Below are 17428 nucleotides of genomic sequence, written 5' to 3'. Positions count from 1 at the left end.
ATCTTTATTCCAGATAATCATGTTGTAAACTAAAATCTGCTGGAGTCCAAGAATGTCACTTAGTCACCAACAAACAGACACATTAACCCTTGCTCCAAACTGGCAGATCACTTGATTCACATTTCTGAATTTCCTCATTTACTCAGCCGGTAAACAGTGTTTCTTCAGTACCCACTATGTGCTAGGAACTCTGTCAGATGCCACAGTTACAAAGAAAGAGCTGCTGCCCCCAAGGAGCTTACAATCTCTTGAACAATTTGACAGAAAATAGTCTGTCAACTTAGTTACCCCTGAGGAAGACCAGCCCACAGAATTCAATTCAGTACCTCAGGAGGAGATGGTAATTACGTGGAATTTTTTTTCCTTAGGCAATCATCATTTGTTCTGTGCTCCTTTGGTGTCAGAAATTACAGACATAAGCATACCCTTCCTTTCACAGGTGTCTCCATAGATGTGTCTTCAGGCTTATTCCAAAACCAGTTTGTGTTCACCCATCTGTATTTCTCGTTATAACCCACTTTCACCTGTTATTTTGGTGTATTTCATGTATTGCTTTATCTACTTGAAATCATTCTAGAAAAAAGCAGGGTATGAATGAATAAATCCAGACACTGACAAACTTACGCAATTGTTTAATTCCTAAAGGCCTTGCACAACTTGAATTTTCCATTAAGTTAAAAAAAAAAGTACTTTTCTTTAACATTTTGATTTTCTTTTTTAAAATTGACCTCCTTATGCTAAGGAACTGTCCCTGCAGTCTGGCTGCACTCTGTCACGATTCAAATGAGAAAAAAGGGATGAAGTAATAATCCAGACACCAGTGTCTGGTAATGAGTTAATTCAGAGGCTGGAGCTCATACGACAGGAGACTTGAAGCAAAGGCCAGAGAAGCGGCTGCCAACTTCAGACGCTCACTTTGAGATATTCCTCAAGCTTGTGTTTCCAATCATAAACCAAAATTTTCTTCATCTCTAAAATGGTGTTACGCCCTTTAGAGTAACCCAGGGAGGTTGTGTGTCGGGCACTCTCAGAACTTTGCCGTATGTGACCTCATTTTACAACTCCATGACCTGTGCTCATAAAAGGCCTACTCTGAATGTTTTCAGAAGACTAGAAGCAGTGAGCTCTTGGGGAAAGGACTGTACCTATACACCCTGCAGCCTTCTAAAACCTAGGACAGCTGCCGGCTGCCTAGGACAGGCAATGCTTAACCAGTGCTGAGGATCAGGAAACTCTAAGGGCTCCAGACGACAGCTCATTCAATCACAAGGCTCCTGACTTCATCAACAGACCCTGTGCCCTTTCTTGGTTATCTTCGAAGCTGTTGTTTTGACCTTTCTTGGCTAGAACCAATTCAGGAACATAGGAGGACATAAGAAATTTTTGTTCCATGTTTTATAATGTGTAGATGGGTTTCATTCCTAGCAAACGTTTTTCTGGTAAACTAATGTTTTTCTGAAAGTGTATTTTTTTAAGCTTGAAAAGAATCTAACTTCGCTGAGCAAGTTCAGTAAATGCTGCAAAGATGATGAAGTTATAAATCGGTTCCAGACTTCCCCGTTTCCGTGGAAGTTATTAATACTGGGATAAGCTGAGACGGGAAAAAGCAGGGAGTAGAAATGAAAAGGAAGATTTCCTACTGCTGTAAAGTTTTGTGGTATCCAAGTGAATTATTACAATGCATATCCTTAATTTGTTCAAAGAATTATTTCCTATGTAAATTTTCAAAGGTGTAACATTCTTTTAAAAAACATCATTTGATTCAGTGTGAACACTGCCTATGGAGAGTTAAGGCTGTATTCAAACTACCCAAGACTCACAAGCTTCAAAGACACTTTAGAAGCTAAAAAGTTAATAAAATAATTTGTAAACGCTGATTAGAACTCAAACAATTTAATGGTCCAAAATAAAACTGCATTACTAATGAAAAGTTCTGATGATGCCAAGAGTACACAGCAAAGATTTAAGAAAGCATTAAAGTTAAATCAGGAGTGAGCTGGACCCTTTTACAGCTGGGATGGCTCGTCATCCAGCAAAGAGGAAGCCCAGGGCCCCCAGCCTGACTCCCAGGACTGGAGCAAGGCAGCTGTTGTAGAAGAGGTCAGCATGGAGACACAAGCCTGCCAAGACCTCAGGCTATGAACATTCCACACACAGGACTTAGTAAAGTTCTACTTCCTTATGTTCTAGACCTCCTGGGCGCTTGGTGTCATTATAATCAAATCAATGAGGACTAAGCATTCTTTGTTCAGTCAATATTTCACTTTCCAGTCAAAACTTCTGGAACACTCTATCCAGACCTAACTGAATATCCTGGAGTTTGGAGGGTAGAGGGTAAGAGGCAGTAAGATCAGTGTTTCCAACACATACCAGAGAAAAGGAGGAATGTGAAGCCAAAGCCCATTCTTAAGTATTTATTCCTAGGTTCACACCGGTGGCCTTGGAAAGAATGACCAGGAGGCACTGTGAGTGATCCATGAGGCTTAAGGTCATGCCTGAAAGAAAATGGAGCCTATTTTGAGCTAATTACATTGCAAATGACACTATGGTTTTTCATTTATTACATTTGTTCACACTTCCTGTCCTCTATCGCTCACAAAGAAATGATGCAGAATCCAGTGTGCGCACTTTTTAAAAAGACAACAGAAAAGAGGACTTTTTACCCTGAAGTTTTACATACAGTAAATTCCTGATCCTGTCACAGGCATACATTTCCCACACAGATTTACTAGGCGACTACCGTATGCCAAGGCTAGTGCTGACAGTTGCAAATACGAGAAAAAAATATACACAGCGCCTGCCCTCAGGAAACTTCATCCAATGACAAAGAAAGATACTGAAAAAACAACCACAAATATGGAAGAAGAGGTCCAGAGTAGCTCTTCAGAGCATAGCTCACAAGAGAGAGGACGTGATGTCGTGGTGTCAAAGTCGAAATCTGCAAAGTGGGAAGAAGTTTCTCAGAGGAACGATGGGGCCCAGAGTGCTCCAGGCTAAGGAAACAGCACGTACTCCCAGAAGCAAGACGAAGTAGAGTAGACTGCAGGCAGTGAAAGAAAACTGTGGGCACTAGTTATAGAGAACAAAGAAGAGGCTAAATGCTAGGCCGGGCTCCGTGCTCGTCTTGGGAAACCATGGTAAATTATTTCAGATTTATCCCAAGTGCCTCAGAAGCTCCCACTTGAAAAACATGCTTATTGACACCTATTATCATTTCCAGAAGAAAGATAATCACTATTGATGGTACTTTGTGTCTCAAGACAGGTTTCAAACATAATTTTAAAAGTGTGCACTACTTGGACATATTTGAGGAAAAATAATTTCAAAGAGAACTTTGAAGGAGTGGGGTCCTATAAATGAAATTCAAGTGAAAATGTTCCCACTGGTTTATGTTCCCTCAACAGTCCGCAGTCTGTAGCATGAGTGTTCATTTTGAGGCTATGGCAATGAGTGAAAATTCACACAATAGAATGAGGGGTACTTTAGGTATTGTGAGGGTGAAATGAGACTGGAGTATTGAGGAGCCTCTTTGTTCAACTAAGCTCACGCTTTGGGGGCACATCAGGAAGTGAAGAGAGACTACAATCAGCCAGAACAAGTCTTCCCCCTGGCTAGTCCTTGAGTCAGGTGCAAAGGGAGGGGTATTAACTCCTATCCCCAGGAGCCCCTAAGGAGCACCAGAGCAGTCACCTGGAAATCCCAGCTCTCACCAGCTGTATTTATGATGCTTTTGTTATTTGTGATCCTCATCCCCTTTCTCCAGAGGAAGACTCCTAACTCACAAATAGTTTCCCCCATCCTGCTCACAGAGGGATTCCTCTCACAAGGGACAAATACTTCATCAAAGCTGAAAAGACAAAAGCTAGCTGAGGAAGAGGGTAAGGTTTCTAGCTCAAATCTTCCAGGAGGAGCCTCTACAAGCCTTCCCAGATTCCTCCAAGATCTCTCGTTACTCTGAAAGCCCACGCCGATAGAATCCTTACCTGGAGCAGAAAGGAGTCCAACCATGGGGAAGAGGAGATTCAAGGGCTAGGGTGTCTTGGGGGATACAGACAAAAGGGAAGAGATGGAAATGTTTGTCTGGAGCCTGGCTTTGAAGGGACTCCTGACTTTCCAGGGATAACCCTCCAAACACACAGCCCTTTTGATTACTTCGAAGAATACCTTACCAAAAAGAAGAGGAAAAGGAAAGAAAGACCAGAAAGACATACAAAGAGACAGAGAAAGAGAGAGAGAGAGAGGGAGAGACAGAAAGAAAGAAAGAAAACCCACAAGATTGGAGGTTTCTCTTCCACCTGGCAAAATTTATGCCAAGACTATCACAATCCTCACAAGGGAGAAAAGAAGCTTAAAATAACGACTTGCCAGGAAATCCAAGCAAAAGCGAAAAACCTGCATCGCGGTAATTAGATACTGTATTCAGGTTCACTGTATTTCAAACTGAGGTCTCCAATACAGTTTTGTTCCCTTCCTGAAAGGGCTAATTACACTGATGTTTCCAAAGAAACACGTGATGGTTACAGTGGTTTTATTAGCATGTTTTCCAGAGAGTTGTTATGAATTAAAAGCAAGACCAGTTTCATTCAAAAAATATTTGGTCGTTTTATTTTCAAACTCTGGAAGTAGGAGCATTCATATTTATAGATCCCTGTGTACACATAGAGATGTGCAGAGAAGCAGCCAATGTCTGCCTTTGGCTTTACTTCCAAGGAAACAGGAATTACTCATGCACAAATAAGTACAAATAGCTGTCTTTGCAATCATATAGAACAAACTTAGGAAAACACAGCCATTCCAAGGGATATCAATGCACAAAGGCATGTATTTGTTTAGTTGTTTATTAGATTTATGAAATGGTGCTTTTTTGTGTGTGATACAGACTCTTCAGGGAGCCAGTACAAAATAATGTTTAATTTAAATAGATTGCAAACAACACTGCCTGCCTATATTAGCATGAGTAACTCCCCATAACAAAACGAAGGTTTTCTCACTGGAGCTTTGCAATCAGGGCAGGCAGAGAAAATTCTACAAATGAGGACCCTCCATAAGAAGTCTCTGCAGTTCTTTCCCTGAAGCCTAAATTTCTAAACTGTAGCTGGAATGCTTCAAGTCACGCTAATTGTGATGGTGGCACGTGGGGAGAGGTGCAATTTCCAAGACTGGGGTTATTCAGGGACTGAGAGGCCCGTGCCTTAGAACTGCAGCAGGATGGAAAAGGCAGCCTGAGCTCACTGGGGCCTCATATTCCTGTAGCTCACCCCACTTAGCGGTCACATGGGACAGGCTACATTCCCATAGGATCTCAAAGGGCCAACACTGACACTCGTAACTAAAAAGTGATTAAGACTCATGGGAAGTTGTTGGCAATGTATGATCATCTAAAATGTTACAATACCAATCATACCTTCCTAGTCCAAAGTTTAGATACTTGTTTTGAAAAGCACCCTCCTGGCAGTCTCTGGTTAAAAGGAAGGGGACAAGATGGGATGCCTGGGTGGCTCAGTCAGTTAAGCATCTGATTCCTGATTTCAGCTCAAGTTGTTATCTCAGTGTTGTGAGATCAAGCCCCTCATTGGGCTCCATGCTGGTTGTGGAGCCTGCTGAAGACCTCTCTCTCCCCACCTCTGCTCCTACTCCCCAAAAAGGGAAAGGAACAAGAAATCAGCAGAGCCATGGGGGCAGAAAAGACATGGCAGCCACCACCAGGAGCAAAGGAAGGGAGTGAACTGGGTTGAACCAGCAGTGAACGGTTTGATAATGTAAAATGAAATGGCCCAGCTCTTATAAGCTCTTATAAGTTACAGGAGTGCTACTCTGAGGTATTCAGTTCTTTGGTGATTAAGTCAATTGTTGGAAATAAGGACCTGTGTTGTTTTTCCTTTCCCAGAAATCATTCCCCTATTCCTAGTTCTCCATTGGGAGCATCCTCCCTTGCACTCAGAGTGTGCTGAGCACTCACCTACCCACCTCTGGCTCTAGGATCAGGATCCTAGGATCCATTCCTAGCCAGAGCTTGTGGACCTCTTGGTCACAGTAATTGGTTTAAAAATGGGCACACACACACCACACACAGGACTAATAAGACCATGAGTGTGTCATTGGGTTCTTCCCATTATTAGGAAGAAAGATCTTTCACTGGGAAGAGGGTAGGAGACGCTAAGAAGATAAGAATTAGCAGACCTGGATACGAGGGTGACCAAAGCTAGATAAATTCTTAATCTGTTTAAGCCAGTTTGAATTGTCTTCTGTTGCTTGTAACCCAGGAGTAATGACTAACGCAGGAAGGGAGCTAGGATGTCCAAAATAGCTGGTGGGAAATGGGCTGGGGAGAGGGTACAGAGCACCTTGTTGAGAGTCAGGGGCTCCAAGAAATTATTCGCACTCTACTAACTGCATGATTATGGGCGAGTCATGATCTTTCCATCTGTGAAATTACAGAAAGAATTAAAGCAGAAGTCCTAAACTTGCTTAAAAACTCCTTTGCCAAGTCGAATCGTCCCCCAAGTCCCATTATCTGAAATAAATCATAAGAACAACAATGCTCCCTGAGCATACGTTCTGCAGGAATCTTGGTTCTAAATGCTTCATGTATAATTTCCCTCATCTTAATTCTCACAGAACCCTATGAGGTAAGTCTGGTTATAAATTCCATTTTACAGTGAAAGAAATAAGGAAGACAGAGGTTAAGAAACTCTTCCAAGGTCAAAGAACCATATATTTAGAAAGCACCCAGCTCCAGAGTCTGTGCACTTCCCTTCTCAACCAAAGCTCCTCTGTGAATTGAGGTGGGCAGATGACAAGCCCATCCCTAGGGTTTCACAGGGCTCCATGAGGCTCTGTAAAGTTTGATAACCACAAAATTCCATGCTAATACTTCTTCCAACTCCAAGTATTTCCACACTTACGTTTTCAAGCATATTGTGCCAAACATGTTATAACAATCTAGTCCTAAGGCCATCTGGGACAACACCAAGGACACTGTAGAAAGTCCCGAAGGGATATTCTTAGAAGTTCAGCCTCTAAATGGTGAAACCACTCCATTTCTTAGCTCAAAGCACTGCTTTTCTCTGAAAGCTTTAACCCTTTAGCTGTAACAGCCTCAAGATATGAAGTATGAAGGGGTAAAAGAAGAAAATGGCTAAAAGTAAGCCAATTAGCCTGTATCTGTGTTCTTTTTTTTTAAGATTTTATTTATTTGACAGAGAGAGATCACAAGTAGGCAGAGAGGCAAGCAGAGAGAGAGAGGAGGAGGAGGAAGCAGGCTCCCTGTCGAGCAGAGAGCCCAATGCGGGACTCGATCCCAGAACCCTGAGATCATGACCTGAGCTGAAGGCAGAGGCTTAACCCACTGAGCCACCCAGGAGCCCTGTATCTGTGTTCTTGCTCCTAAACCACCCTTCTCCTAGTTTGAGATTTTCCCATAATCCCCTCTACCCTACTAACTGGGCTGATGTTGGAAGGTTTCCCTATCTCACTGTGATGGAAAAAAAAGTGTCTATTAGCTAGTCCAGGCAGTGTGATGGAGAGAAAGGGATACATCTGTGACTCTCCCTGACTATGGCACCTGGCTTCTCTCTGCCTTTGTCACTTAGGACACTTTATGTCAGAATCACCAACCGTCTTCCTTGGGTTTCTCAGTCTTTGCTTTCATTCTTTAGAACCCTAGATGTTCCTTTACTTTGGGAACTCTCCAGGGTTGGACTGTGGAGCCAGCCAGCAGGTTATGTTAATTCACTGTCAAGCTCTAGAGAAAACCTCATCTAGGCTTATCTCCCCACTAGACTCTGAATCCCTCCAAAGGTAGGTATTAGGTCATTTCAGATCCAAACTCCCAGCTCAACACATCAGACAAATTACATTCAACCAAATCAAACTGGTTAAATGTTGTAAGTTGAATTGTGTCCCCGCCCCAAAAAAAGACATGCTGTAATCCTGCTAGTATCTTGGGATGTGACCTTATTTGGAGAAAGGGTCATTATAGAGGTAATCAAGTTAAATGTGATCCTTAGGGTGGGCCCTAATCCAATATGATGCAGTCCTTATATAAAGGGGAAATTTGGACACAGAGACAGGCAGACATGCTTAGAAAAAAGATAATATGGAGATTTACAAAGAAAAAAAAAAATTATCTACAAGCCAAGGAGAGAAGGCTGGAATGATTCTTCCCTCATAGCCCTCAGAAGGAGCAACCCTGGGAGCAGTCTTGATTTAAGACTTCCAGCCTCCAGTACTGTTAGATCATAAATTTCTATTGTTTAAGCCACCCAGTTTGTGGCACTTTGTAATGGCAGCTCCAGGAAACTAACAGAGAGAATGAATAAATAAATGAATGTGGTGAACAAAAGAGAATGAAGAAAGTACTACTACAGCATATGAGGTTGACCAGAATCTCAAGGGGAGTCCAATCCACAGAGCCAAATGCTACAGATGATGTGGTGGCACGAGTTGGAAAAATGTCCTTTGGACTTACCTATTGGGAGTGTGGTTATGCTTTATTTCTGAACACTCTCACTGAAATACACCTTTGTATAACGGTGAAAGCAGAAGCCCAATTATAAGGAGTCCAAAGAGAAGTATGTGAGTGGGGAGAAATTATGGAAAAGGGAGATAAATCTATAGCCAACAAAGGAGTTTTCTGTAGGACGGGGAAGAACTGAGTCGGTCTGTGGAATGAAAAGAAGAAACCAAAACAAAGAAAGGATGACAATACAATAATACATAATTACATTGCCTTTCCCCAGATTAACTCTCTGTTTAGGCATAAATCACAGCACTGATGTCAGATTCTACTCTCATGATTGCAAGGAAGGCGACCCTTCTCCCGACACGTCCACAGAATTTTCCTACTTCTGTCAGCCCTCGGACTACCCTGGCAACTGTCTGTGTCAAAAGATAAGTCAGGGGGCACCTGCCTGGCTCAGTTGTTAAGCCTTTGGCTGCCTGCCACTCAGGCCATGACCCCAGAGCCCTGGGATTGAGCCCCACATCAGGCTCCCTGCTTGGCAGGAAGCCAGCTTCTCTCTCCCACTCCTCCTGCTTGTGTTCCCTCTCTCACTGTATCTTTGTCAAATAACTAAAGAAAATCTTTAAAAAATATATATTTCCTCAAAATAATTAAAAAAATAAAAAGACAAGTCAGTAGGGTAGAGGGCAGCCTTAGGGTACACATCACACGGGTCCTTGTATTCCCTTCACCCTCTTCCTCCTCGTGCCTCAGAAGGGCAGTCTGGGTCCATTTTTCAGCACTGGTTCTTATTAATCCCAGCTACAATGGCAGCTAGCTGGCTGGCAGGGGCTACAGACATGATAGTCTCTGATATGGACACACACACAAATATGCAGGCATATGGGAATGTGAACTCTTGAAATCCGAAGCCTTCTGGCACCGAAGAATACAACCCTAATTGATTCCCTGGGGGAGAAAAGAGAAACTTGGGGCTGGTGATATTTTAGGATGGAGCACTGGCTTAGTCAGCCAAGGCTGCTATAACAAAATACTGCAGACTGAGTGGCTTCGACAACAGGAATTTAATTCTCACAGCTCTAGAGGCTGGGAAGTCTAAAATCAAGGTGTCAACAGATTCAGTTCATAGTGAGGGCTTGCAGACAGATGCCTTCCCGCTGAATCCTTGCATGGAGAGGATGAGAACTCTGGTGGCTTCCTCCCCTTATAAGGAAACTAATCCCATCATTGGGGTTCCACCCTCATGACCTCATCTAAATTCAATCGTTTCTCAAAAGCTCCACATACCATCACTTTGAGGGTTAGGGGCTCAACATATGAATTTGGGGGTGGGGCACAAACATTCAGTCGTAATAGGTACTTATGTAACTCTTTTATAATATATTCTTTTATGTAACTTTTATGTAACTCTTTTATATAATATAATAATTTTATATAATATATAATTTTATATAATATATAATTTTAATATGTAACACCTCTTCTACCTGATCCACATTTGCTCTGTCTTTCCTGGGAATTCATTAGTTTCCAGGTACAATATTCTGATCTACTTTGAGATGGCAAAAGCAAGCAAGAAAGGAGACAACAGCCAACTACAGAGAGTATTTGGAGTTAGAAATCCTTGCATCTAATTTCTAACACCATCACTTATTAATCAAGTAACCTTGGAAAAACCACTTAGTATTGCTATGCCTGAATGTCCTCATCTGTAAAATAGCATGACAATAATACCTACAACTAAGGGCTGTTCTTATTAAATGAGGTAAGACATATAAAGCATTAGCTCTCTCCTGGCTTGGACTAAAGTCTTCTCTAAATAGCAGCATTCATCACAATCCCCAACATAAGCCCCATTTCTACAAAATCAAACCACAAGGTAGTCTGCTCCACTGAAGTTAAAATTGTATTAGTAAATGAAAGTCTTTTCCCACCCGACTCAAGACAAAGCTTCTCAAAATATAAACACACCCCTGGTAAATTTAGATGTATTGATGGAAGGTGTGAATGACTGATGATAACACTTTGAGGAGTACATTTTTTTTTAAAGTTTTGGCTTTTTTTTTTTTTATTTGAGAGGGAGGGCATGAGGGGGAAGTGGGGAAGGGACAGAGGGAGAAGAAGAAGGAGGCTCCCCACTGAGCAGAGAACCCCATGTGGGGCTGGATCCCAGGACCTTGCCATCACTAACTGAGCCACCCAGGTGCACCACCCGTTTTAATCGGGGAGAAATACAGGCAGAGGAGGGCCTTTGGAACTACGGGGAATAAAAGTACTGAAAGAAAAGGTGTGATGTGCAAAGGTCAATTCACTGATTTGCAAATAATATGTGGCCTCCCTGTGGGTAAGGTAAACACTAAGGCGAGGGTGTGGTTTCTGAGCCAAGAGCAGTGGGACCAGCTCACAGGCCACAGCTATCGGAAGGATGGGAACAGGAAAATGTCTCAGAAAACAGTAATACCACCAATTCCAGTGACCAGGATAGTGATTCCCCTCAAATGGAAATTGGTGCCCCTGCCACACTCACATCTTCCTACACTGGGTTCAATTCACCCTTTTGCAAAGCAAGCCTCAGTGCCAAAGTTTGTTCTTAGGAGACTGTTAACAACTATTACCACCCCACAACAAAAATCCAGCTTACACCCACGACTGGTTACACTTTTCCTGACTTGAAGCAGTACATGGGAGCCTGCTGATTCATGTCTATAGGACAACTGATTTTCTTTGTTTTCAGCACAAAAAAGAAGAAATACTATTACTGTCTAGGGAATCCAGGAACAAAATTCACTATTAGACTGCAAGTAGTCATCTGGAGCCAACCTCTTCAATAAGTTCAAATTTCAAATACTGACATTGAGTGGAGAGCTTGAATTTTTCAAGTATGATTCCCAGTTTTATCATGTATGACCTATGTAACCCTCTTTAAGTTCAATTCATTACACCAATATTTATTATCTGCTTAAAATGCTACTTAGTCTCTGAGACTCTCAGTTTTCCCACCTGCAAACAGGGTGATAATCCTTACTCCTGAGGTTTTAAGAATTCAATTATAAATTGCCTAAGTGACTAGATAACATCTTGAGATGACAAACCTTAGTTGTCTAGGGGTTAGGTAGCTGTCTGCCTAGTATTGTCTAAAAGAAGCCAGATGAAGACCTAGACTACCTTAAAATGTTTCCACCCCACCTCCCACAAAAGCAAGAAGTAGGCTCTATGCTTATTGCCCAGGAGGAAGCATCTAGCATGGCAGAAATTTTTTTTAATTTTATTTTGCTTTTAAATCATTTGTCTTTATCATTTTTGTTTATATAATCTTAACGCCCAGAGTTGAGGGTAGGGGGGCAAGAAAAAGACTTTTTCTGGTGGAAGAAACATAAAGGGGAAAAAATTTCTCTCAGGCTAGATACCCCTGGATTAGAGGAGAACTAGAGAGATCCTAGGGGAGTGGGGAACCTGTACTCAGGCTCAATCACTTAAGGCCCATTGTGGTCAGAGTAAAACAAAGCAATGCATGGCTTCCTGATGCACACATGCAGATGAAAACCTTGGCCACCTCACAAAAGGTGCATATATTGGCCATGTGGACCAAACTGCTGGATGTTTAGGTGTTGTGTGTGTGGGTAATTCAAGTGACCAGACCCCTTTGGTCATCACCTGCCCAAATCCACGTACTGTTTAAGTCTCCCAGGATCCTATGTGACCTCAGTTAGCTAACAGTGAAAATCACTGAGCTTAAGCCTGGCAGGATGAAAGCTTACAGTAGAAAGTAAGTTGACTTGAAGAACATACAATGGGACAGGACGACAATGAGCTACCTCTTCACACATGAAGATGGTTATAAGAAAGATAATGACATACTGGTGAGGATATGGAGCAATTGGAACCCTCATACATTGCTGATGGGAATGTAAATGGTGCAGCTGCTTTGGAAAACACTTTGGCAGTTCCTTGAAAAGTTAAACGTAGTTACCATATGGTCCAGAAATTCCATTTCACCCAAGAGAAATGAAAACATATGTACATGAATGTTCAAAAACTTGTACACAAATTTTCATAGCAGCATTACCCATTTCTACAAAATGTGGAGAGACTCCAAATGTCCATTGAGTGATGAATGGATAAACAAATGTGCTATATCCATACAATGGAATATTATTTGGCTATAAAAAAGAATGGAGTACTGATTCACACTCCCACATGAATGAACTAGCTATGCTAAGTGGAAAAAGCCTGACACGAAAGTTCATATACTGTATGATCAATTTGTATGAAATATCTAAAATAGGACAATTCATTGAGACAGAAGGGAGACTAGTGGATACCAGGGTCTGAGGAGAAGGGGAAATACAGGGGACCACAAATGGGTATGGGGTTTCTTTTTGGAGTGATGAAAATTTTCTGGAATTAGATAGTGGTGTTGATTGTACAACTTAGTGAAAATCATCAAAACCACTGAGTTGTACACTTTAAAAAGGGTGGATCTTGTGATATGTGAATTACATCTAGATAAAATAGATCTGTGTTTGCACATTTGAGTTATAGACTAAAATTCACAACTGCTACATATGGAAAGCACTTTTATATAGATCTGGATCATAGTAGGAGTTCAATAAATGGAACCTATTGTTAGAAAGCAATTCGAGGCAGGATCTGATTGTCACAAAAGTGTCAAAAATGCAATTTCCCACTACGCACAAGCTGGTAGACATCTTGAGGCAAATTAAAATTCTCTCAGTCTCTACTCCCCAAAGTTGAAGAAGTATATTTTGCCTGACATGGGTTCCTAACCTAGGGAAGAAAGTGGTTCTCCCTTCTGCCCACCATGGGCCGAAGAGAGACAGCCCAAGAAACCCAAATTAAGGAAATTTAATCTAATCCATCCCAATTTTGCACATTATTGTGACTGCAACCTTTGTTGTACTGATACCCAAAGACTGTCCTAAAAAGGAAAATATTTCCACCCCGAGTTTTCTGATCCTATCATATGGTAAGGAGAGTAGGAGCAGAACTGTATGATTTCAAGGATTAAGTGTTTTAAGGGACTGAAAGAGCAAGATTGGACAAATGAAGGCAATAAACTAAGAGTTAGGATAGCATGGCTGACATGAGCGGCTCACGCAAGGGTTACGGAGCAAAGAAGTGTCCGCGGAAATGTCCTTCTTAGTTCAAACACAAGCTTCATACTCATCAACAGAGCTAGAAACGTAAAATGAAAAGACTGGAGCATGATTCTGAGATGAGGAATGGGTCCTTCTCTTAAGACTTAAATGTACAGGCCCCTCACAATGGAAATAATGTTATTACCCTGGAGGGTGTTCTAGTATAATGCCTGCTGGCTCATATTTTAGTTTAGAGCCAAAGTTCTTAAGAGTTATGACTTATTTCTTGAGGAATAAAAAGGACTTTGCGAAGAATAGAACTAGTCAACATTGTTATGGGGCACTGATACAGCAATTTGCCTGCAAATGATTTTAAAAATCATTGCTGGGGCAACTGGGTGGCTCAGTGGGTTAAGTCCCTGCTTCAGCTCAGGTCATGATCTCAGGGTCCTGGGATCGAGGCCCACATCGGGCTCTCTGCTCATCAAGAAGCCGGCTTCCCTCCTCTCTCTCTGCCTACCTCTCTGCTTACTTGTGATCTCTGTCTGTCAAATAAATAAATAAAATCTTAAAAAAAAAATAAAAACCATTGCTAATAATCTACCTTATTGTATATAGTATTCTCAAAAAAGCCACCTTGAGTAATCAAACTAATGCAAGGCTATGGTGAGGGAAAGGGAACAGGAAAACTAGCAGCACTACCGGCAATGACTGAAATTAAGCCAAGTACATAAAATAATCCAATGGGACCACTAGATAGCCCTGGGCAATCAAACAGCCATATAGTCTTTTCATGTGGCTGTATAGTAATATAATGGGGGGCAGTAGTATTTACTAAGGAAGCGAACCAACACGAAGACTGAAAATTCAAAAATGGAGGTTCACTTGTGTGCTTAACTTTAGAGTGATGTTATTTTCTTTACCTCTGATCAAATCAGAGCACATTCGTGCACACAAACCCCATGTCCACAATGACCAATGGAACACAAAAGTCCTTGCTGTCAGAGCTACAATAAATTTTCACCTGAATGAAAAAATCACAGTTATTGCTATCAAAGAGCATAATGATAATACAGAAAATGCTTGCAAATTTTTGAAAAAAAAAAATCATGAAACACTAAACACGCAAAAACACATCATTCACATTTAAATGCTGCCCGTGTGTAAAGGGTGACACAATCAGGTTCCATTAGAGACTCCCAATCACTGGATGCTAGTTTCTGCCAATGAAGTAGAAACCAGCTTTTATAGATCTTTGGAATTGAGTCAATCAGGGCCCTACCTCTAATAGAGAAACCAAGAACACAAGGAAGTGTTGCAGAATAAAACCTCACACTGAGCCCAATTAGCCATCTAATCCAATCCCTCAATCTCCCACCACTGCCCAGATCTGTAATGGGTGATACCCTTCCCTGGTGTGGATGACACCCTTCCCTGGTACACTTCCTTGATGCGCACAGCATCATCAATTGAAGTGTTAATGGACAGATCCCTGTGAGCCTGTAGTATTGATCACAAACTGTCTGCAACTTAACCTTAACATGATCTCAGTCTCTCTTGTTTGTCTTTTAAAGAATACATAGACCCATACTCAGCCCACTCAACCAAAAATAGGGACCCAGATCAGGCAGTGATAGCAATTTTTAATTCACTAATGCTTGGAGTAACCAAACGCATAGGGGCTAAAGGACTTATTTGGGACTAGTCTTATTCTAAAAATGCACTAGACCTCATGGAGTTCCACTAGGAAAATATAAGGAGAAGCCACCCCAACCCTGCCCATGACAGAGTCTCAGAGAAGTCAAGTGGCAGATACACCTATGGCCTTAAAACCAGTCTGGCCTTTCCAAATATCTTGCCTCTGCCAGCTCACAAAGGCAATCGTCAGACACCAACCAATGTGCAAGGTGTCAGTTAGAATGATCTCTCCCCAACTTCACATTTCCTGCCCAATTCCAGCTGCTTTTGTTGTGATAAAGTCTTCCTAGCTCTAAATTGTTGGCTCAGTAACTCCAATTATGATCCTTTCTTTATGTCCTCAGATTTGAAATTTACCTTAGTGGATGGTCTTCCAGACTACCTAACAGCCTGAACCTCCAACTCCCAGTCAACACCACAGTTATCAATATAATCAGCCTATTTCATTGCAGCCTGTTGGTGTTCTCAGCCATCACGGATTCCCTCATGAAGTCAGGGAAGATTCAGGCACTAAAAAAGTAGAATGAAAAAATTCTGAAGAGAACATGAATAGCACCAGTGATAACAAGTAACAACCATGAGTTATCATATGGGATGACTGAGAGCCCACCAGGTGACTAAAGGATCAAGAAGTAAGCAAGCCATGAAGAAGCAGACATAGTAAATACATATGTACTATGCTTTCAAGAAGCAGAGACAGAGATAAAGTACTGTCTTGAGATGGCAGCAGGGTTAAAAGAGGGGGTTCCAAAGACTGTAAGGACTTGAACATTGTATGGACAGTCTGCTCCTAAAAATGAGAAGGGCATAATTCTCAGACACACAGCAAAAGGAAAAAAATGGGAAACAACGCAGAGAAATTGACAAAGAAAAATGAAAATTGAGGCAATTTATGTTCATTCATCTGTCATCTTTAAAGTGATAGATAAGTCATAATAAGTGATAGATAAGTCATAGATAAGAATTCAGAAGCAGGGTCACTATCTGAATACAGTTGTCAGTCAAAGGAGATGAACAAATATGTGCTCAAAGAGCTGTAAGGACGCAGTTTACAACTAGAGAACATGAGTGTGCAGGAAAGACTTTCCTCAGAAATACTCAGAAGACAGATCAGACATAAGAAAAAAAAAAAAATCAGACAGTGCACCAAAGTTTGATCCAATGAGGACTGAGATCTCTGAACATTCTGGTAAATGTTTCTGTGAATGACTAGAAGACACAAGGCCCCACGAAGGGTACTAAAGAGGCGATGGATCCTGAATAGAGGCAAAGGGTTCATGGCAAAGCTGGAGTTCATGGTGAAGCAAATTCTAGGTTCAGGATGACTAAGGGAAAGAGGAAGAGATCAGAGAACAGGAATTGTCATCAGAGAACGGGGAGAAAGGTGGATGGAGTTACGCAGTGAAAAGGTTATGAAGCCAAGGGAATAAAAAGTCTCAGTGGAGAAAGGAAAACCCTTGAAGCAGAGAGAGGAAGACCAAAGGTTGATATGGAGGTAGACAGGAACCAATCCCCATGAGCCCATCACTTCAACAATTATCAATATATTGTCAGTTCAAGAGCAATTCTCAACACTTCAAGTCTGTATGATGGGAAGCCCTTGGCAGAGTGCTAGAATAGTGACAAGAGGACAATATTTAGTCCCCCTAAAGTCAACTAGATAATCAAGAACACATCGTAGATAAGAGTCCTGTGAGTTAACACTGGCATTCTTCTCACTGATACAGCTAAGGAGTCAGGAATATGATAGTGTGGTACGGGTCTGCAATGATCTAGGAAAAGCCAGGTTATCATTTTACATCTTCAACTCTTCTTTCTCTCCTTCAATGTTTCAGGAAATAGGTAAATGCTATCTGGATGACTAATCCAATTTACTTAATAGTATGTTTGTTTTTGTAAATGACATGTTAACTACAGTGTGTCATATCAGACAGAAAAGATATGCAAACCAGATTTTATTTTAAGTTCAATATTACTGTGATTTAGAGAGTATGATTGGCAATTCTGAAGCATGAGAAAAACATTCACTAAGGATTTTAAAAATTATTTCTAAATTCCTCTGTTATTTATTCCATCTGTTCTCTGGGCTGTACATGTATATTTTTAACATAGTTCTACTTTTGTCAATTCTTTGATAGTTTGCTAAAGGAAATACTTAGTTGAGTTC

The 17428-nt window shown here is 41.4% G+C and overlaps 1 long non-coding RNA gene across 1 annotated transcript in view; it reads right to left on the bottom strand.

Moving 5' to 3' along the window:
- The window catches only part of LOC123393888, a 32322-nt gene extending 16183 nt beyond the window's left edge, over nucleotides 1-16139 (bottom strand). The window contains exon 1 of the long non-coding RNA XR_006608696.1: nucleotides 15619-16139. This is a non-coding gene — a long non-coding RNA (uncharacterized LOC123393888). The remainder of the gene's footprint in view (nucleotides 1-15618) is intronic.
- Between the last annotated feature and the right edge of the window lie 1289 nt (nucleotides 16140-17428).

The sequence above is a fragment of the Mustela putorius genome, unplaced genomic scaffold (genome assembly GCF_011764305.1).
Source record: "Mustela putorius furo isolate JIRA1106 unplaced genomic scaffold, ASM1176430v1.1 tig00001063_pilon_pilon_pilon, whole genome shotgun sequence".
Classification (NCBI taxonomy): domain Eukaryota; kingdom Metazoa; phylum Chordata; class Mammalia; order Carnivora; family Mustelidae; genus Mustela; species Mustela putorius.
The sequence above is the reverse complement of the archived record's forward strand: the minus strand, read 5'-3'. Positions and strand labels throughout refer to the sequence as shown.